This window comes from Arvicanthis niloticus, chromosome 14 (genome assembly GCF_011762505.2).
Source record: "Arvicanthis niloticus isolate mArvNil1 chromosome 14, mArvNil1.pat.X, whole genome shotgun sequence".
NCBI lineage: Eukaryota > Metazoa > Chordata > Mammalia > Rodentia > Muridae > Arvicanthis > Arvicanthis niloticus.
In genome coordinates, this window is record NC_047671.1 from 44962014 (window position 1) to 44968013 (window position 6000).

General features: G+C 41.1%; 1 non-coding gene across 1 annotated transcript; it reads left to right on the plus strand.

The window, feature by feature from the left end:
- Positions 1–1736: 1736 nt before the first annotated feature.
- On the plus strand, positions 1737–1840 carry LOC117720269 (U6 spliceosomal RNA). Its single transcript, XR_004608289.1, has one exon. It is a non-coding gene; the product is annotated as a U6 spliceosomal RNA (small nuclear RNA).
- The last annotated feature ends 4160 nt before the right edge of the window (positions 1841–6000 follow it).

Genomic DNA, 6000 nt, shown 5'->3' on the forward strand with positions numbered 1-6000 from the left:
AGTGACCCTGTTGCCTCTTTACCCACCAACATTGGATTGCAAGTATGTGCAGCCATACCTGCCTTTTTTTTTATAGGTGCTGGGAATCTCAGATCCTTATGCTTAATATCAAGTTGGTCAGCAAAGTCCTCTGAGACCTGCCTATGTCTGCCCCATAATGCTGGGATTACAGGCATGTGTCGCCATGTCCAGCTTTTTTTCTAAGTGATGGGGACTCAAACTGGGATCCTCATGCTTGCAGAACAAGTGTTCATATCCACTGTGCCACCACTTCAGCTCCTTGTTAGCTGTTTTTAAGAAGCCGTTACTACATAGTATCAAGAACCCTCTTGCAAGTAGAAATAACCTTTCACAATATCAAGTCATTTTTCAGTGACTGCTCTTTGCTCATCCACACCATGAATCAACTGTGCAGGTAATTTCAGTGTCGGCAGGTCTCTACGAATGAAATTCAAGTGGTAATGATTTGGGAATATTAATAGTAACCACCTGTTTTCCAAGTAAAACTAATGGCAATTTTTAACAGCTTACCATTTACATATGCTTCAGAATCTACCTTCTTGCTATTTTTGAGTGTATGATTCATGTAAAGAGCACCTTCCTGTCTCATTACCGCAGAGGGTGTTTTTAAATGGGTAACTTACAGGGGCTAGGGCATGGCTCAGCAGGTAAAAGCACTTTGATATACAAACATTAAGAGCTGAGATTCTCAGCACCCATAGAAAGACCAGGCATGGCTGCAAGTGCCTACAACCTTAGTGTTGGTAGGAAAAGTGGCAACAGGGCCACTGGGGATTGTTGGCCTGCCAGCTTAGGAGAGAAACAGTGAGCTCCATCTTAAGTGAGAGACCTCATCTCATGGGAATAGTGCAGAGAGCATTAGAGGACCACATCCAACTCCTGTGACTTCTGCATAGGCACCTGGATCCACACAATCCTCCCTCCCTCTTCCTTTAGCCTCTCTCTCTCTCTCTCTCTCTCTCTCTCTCTCTCTCTCTCTCGCATACTTTCTCTGCACGCTTTCTTTCTTTCTCTCTCACACACACACATCACAAACACGAGCACGTGTGCACGAAATCACAATCTTTAGTTTTAAAGGCCAACTCTGACTTTACTCTTTAGATATATGTATTCTTTTCATGTGAGGACTCTCTACTGTGAAGAATCCCTGGTAGAAACTTGAAGGGACTGGGGAAATTTTCACCATAATCACGACTGTGAACTATATATAGTGAATGGGTTGCCTGAATTTGCATCTCGACTTGCCCTCTTCCCATCACTTCCTATAGATTTCACATAACCTCACTATGTTGCCATTCCACCTTTCTTCTCTGTGAAGCAGGCATGTGGTGCTTGCTCCCTCAGAGGCTTATGAGGATAAAATAATAATCCATATAAAGCATAAAGTGAGGAAACAGATTCTACTAAACACTACTAAATCATATGATGGCCCAGTATTGAGGATGTATTGTTACTCCTTTGTATGTGATATACTTGTTCAGGCATACATGTTCATATCTGGTAGATTGAAAAGAACTGGAAGATGAGTGCAAACTCTCCTCATGCTGAGGATGGAGAATCTGGATTCAGGAAGGAATAGACACAACCAATGCTGCAGTTCACTCTTCCATAGTCCACTGTAATGTTTCCACTGCTCAGGTCCCCATGGGGTGTGAAACAGTTACACTAGATCTTTGCTGACCTTTTCAGTTATCAGCCTTTAAAATGAAGTAGTTGTGCTCCCTCCGGCAGCATACATACTAAAATTGGAATGGTACAGAGATTAGCATGGACCCTGTGCAAGCATGACATGCAAATTTGTGAAGCATTCCATATATTTCCATCCAGAAACCTCCCCACCTTGGGATCAGTCCCATCCTCAGGGATCAAGCCCCAACACTATTGCAGATGCCAAGAGGTGCTTGCAGACAGGAGCCTTGTACAGATATGCTCTGAAAGGCTCTGCTAGCACCTGACTAAGACAGATGCAGTTACTCACAGCCTACCATTGGACTGACCTGGAGACCCCAGTGGAAGAACAGCGTAGGAAGAACAACCGTATCAACTAACTGGACCTCTCAGAAATCCCAGAGACTAAACCACCGACCAAAGAATATACCTGGGACAGTATACATATGTAGCAGAGGACTGCCTTATCTGCCATCAGTGCAAGGGAATGCACTTGGTCCTGTGGAGGCTTGATGCCCCAGAGAAGGGGAATGCTAGAAAGGTGAGGCAAGAGTAGGCAGGTGGGGAGCACCCTCTTAGAGGCAAAGGGGAGAGGAATAGGGTAAGGAATTCATGGAGGGGAGACCAGGAAGGGGGACAACATTTGAAATGTAAGCAATTAAAATAATTTTAAAACTAAAAAATAAAATGTCGTCATGTTGTGTGTAACAACATGGATGAACCTGCATCCATGCTATGTAAAACAAACTAATCTCAGAAAGACAATCACAACATCATGTTATTACTTGTGAGATCTCAGAAAGTCAAAGGTATAAAACAGAAAATAGAATAGTAGGGTTTTTTTTCAAGGTTTAAGGACAAGAGCTGCTGAGAAAATAAATCATAGCATAAAAATCATCTAGAGAACCAAAATGAGTTCAGAAGAGTTTTAAATTTTTAAAAATTATTTTATGTATATGATTTTTTGCATGTATGTATGACTGTGCATCGTGTGCATACCTTGTGCCTGTGGAGGACAGAAGAGGGCTTCATAGCCTCTAGGACTAGAGTTGCACACAGTTGTAAACCATTTTGTGGGTGCTGGTGATCAAATCTAGTTCTCTGGAATTGCAGCCTCTTAATTGCCAAGCATCTCTCTAGAGCCCAAGAAAGGCATCGGGATAGAAACATGTCTATCTATCTTGTTCATGTCATACCAGTCCTAGAATTCTTGAAAAACAATCTTAATACTGACTAAGACTGATTCTCAGCAAGAGCTGGGAATGAATTGAATCAGGCTTCCTTAGCTCCGGCAGCAGTGGAGAAGCCTAGATCCAGACAGACATACTCAGCCAGATTTGTGACCAAATTCTGTAACCCTTGAGTATGGCAGTCCATGTCTCTATGCTTCTGTCTCTTTTTCAGTAAAAACAAAGAGTGAAGATATTTCAAGGGCCCCTGTGAGAATGAAATCAGCTAATTCATGTGAAGTATTTAATAGTACAGCATAAAACACAAACTCAGCACTCAATAAATGCCAAATCTCTAGTTAGTTTCAATGCTTATTTTCTCATACCTCCAGCCCAGTAAAGGAGATTTCCTAATACCGAGATTTGGGGTAGAGGAAACTGAGACTGCAACATGTTAAATGACTGTATATTTTCTCCAAACCTATCACCTGTAACTTGAAAGACCTGTAGTTGAAACCTAGAAATGAAAACCACAATGGCTCCATATAGTATATAACTATACAGGTTCTGGAGTTAGGCTGCTACGTTTGAGCCAAGCTTTGACATTCCTAGTATGTGTCATTGTTGTGTGGTAAAACTTTTCCTGGGGAGATACAACATACATCTATTCAGCATATATAGGAAGCCCATGACAGACCAGAGTACAAATAACACCAAAGTACAACATGGTAAACCATGAGTTTTATTGGGGTTACTTATAGGAATATGGGTGAGGGATTACTTACAGGAACAGAAATGACTCAAAGACAGCTGTATCACCAAAGCCTAGCCCAGCATGGATGACAGGTCACAAAAACTAGGAAACTTGGAGCACACTGTATAGCCTGTAGGCAACTCAACATGTTGGAGAGTATTTTTTCCAAGGGACAGTATAAAGCTCTTCCAGACAATTTCGCTGGTCTCTGCTTCTTCAAGTCAAATGGGCTGGTCTGAGTCTACTTTGTACCCTGGATAAGATTCCTCTTTGCAGCTTGGCTCTTTTCTTTCTTTGGGACTCTCAGTGTTCATTATTTACTGTGGAAAGAAAGGGCCTAGTGAGTCTGGTCAGTTTCAGGAACTTCCTGTGGCTATTTTGAGTTGTTTGCCTTTGAGCTTAAGGAGTCTTACTACAGGATGAAATGTTTCAATCTCCCTGGAAACTGTTATACAATGGTCATTTAAAAGGTTTTAGAGTCCTTATGTCCCAATAATAAAAGACAATATGTCACAGAGTGGTATCCAGCTTTAAATGAGAGCTTCTGTCTGAGCACTGAGCTGGGAATTGACCTTCAACTCGCTACATACTCTCATCTTTGCTACCAATGGTAATGGCTCTAGTCAACTTCAGATACTCACTCCAAAAGCCTCCCCAGGCTGAAAGTCATCCTAAGCTCTGCTCTCTTAACTTCCCAGACTTAGACACTCACCCAGACTACTAAAACCTGTGCAATCTGCCTCATAAACATGACAGTCTCTTGAAACTCTCAAACACTCTGACATCTCATTGTCACCATCCTGCTTTGAAATGTTGATTTGACCCAAATCTCTTTATCTTAACCACATCCAATCTACTGTACAAAGAAGGAAAACTTTTCTAGTATGCACCACAGTAGCTGACCCATAGCAGTGCTTGAAACAGATATTTATCGAAGATACAGATGCATGTTTGTATTGGTATCATCTCTATAATCAGCATGAAAAACAAATAAGACAAGAGACTCTTAAATTCATTTTGTGGCATTTCTTACCACTAAATTCAACTTCTCATCAGTATATTTGGTTGATAGAATGCTTTCACCTTTAAATGATTAATCAAAGATTAATGTGCCTTCTATCAACAGTTGCCTGAAAGGCAAAGTTAGACTAAAAGGCACATCCATTTGTTTTGTTTTGTTTTTAATGTCAAAGCACTTAAAAACACTGATTCATAGAATTTATATACCATATGTGTAGTAAATCAGGATGGAGAAAACAAAGTCTGGTGTGTTCCAATCAGAATTAGTGTTGTCTTTGTGCAGCTAGCATGGTCCATCCTCAACCTAGGTTTTGGATTTAATGTTTCTATAAAGCTGACTTCTTCCCCATCTAGAGCAACAGAATGTGATTACCCTTCCCATCTCCAAATATTTCCCAATGTCAGAAAACACTCGTGATTGTTATGACTTGAGTGAGGGCAGGGACATATGTGGTACCTGGTGTGAGAAGGAGAACATTACTAAACTCCTACAATGCACAGAATGGCCCCTCCCTAGTGCACCATCCCCCTACCTAAAACATTATTGATGCTGGTTATGTGGACCCTGATGTTAAGCAAAACTCATAGACTGAGACAACAAGATGAACCTTCATGAACCCTATGATGTAGTATAGATGCAAACAGAGCAGTACATGAAGTTTGAGTTACAAAATATAGTATCCTGCAGCCAAACAGAACTCACCCGCAGTTTGGTGTGGGTAGTGTGATACTCCTGAGGGAGAAAAGTTCTCTCTGAATGAGGAAATCATTCCTTAAAGAACAGTGGAGTATTCTTTCCTTCATGGCTTACCAAAGAATTTACTGTTATAGCTTTTCAAAATAACAGGAAAAAATGGGTTAAAAGTATCTTGTAGAAAAGCCATTAGACCCAATCTCTGAGAAGCCTTTTCTATGCTTCTTAAGGGTGCCTGGAGGGGTCAGAAGATGAAGATTTTCTACCTGGATTCATGGATTGGGCTATCTTAAAATTCTCTCTAATGTTCACCTCTGTCCACAAAGAGATATGGGCTGAGTCCTAGGGAATGCTCAGAGGTCACAGTAGCTATCCCAGTGAGAGAAATCCTTGAAAAATGCTGTTATTATCTCAGCATGGTGATTCTTTTCATATTACTCATTATTTAATTAAGACTCAGGGATATGCAGGAAGGAGGCAGACAGTGCCATTCTTCTCGAGGAGCTAAACATGCATTCTAACCTTGGGATACCTTCTTTGGAAAGGCTTTGAGGTGATGTACATATTGAACGCCCAGACTGCTGTTGTCCAGGGAGGTTGGAGTCCACTATTTCCAAATGAGAAATAATTAATGTGTAGCCCAAACACAGCAGTTGGAATTTGCTTTATTTATT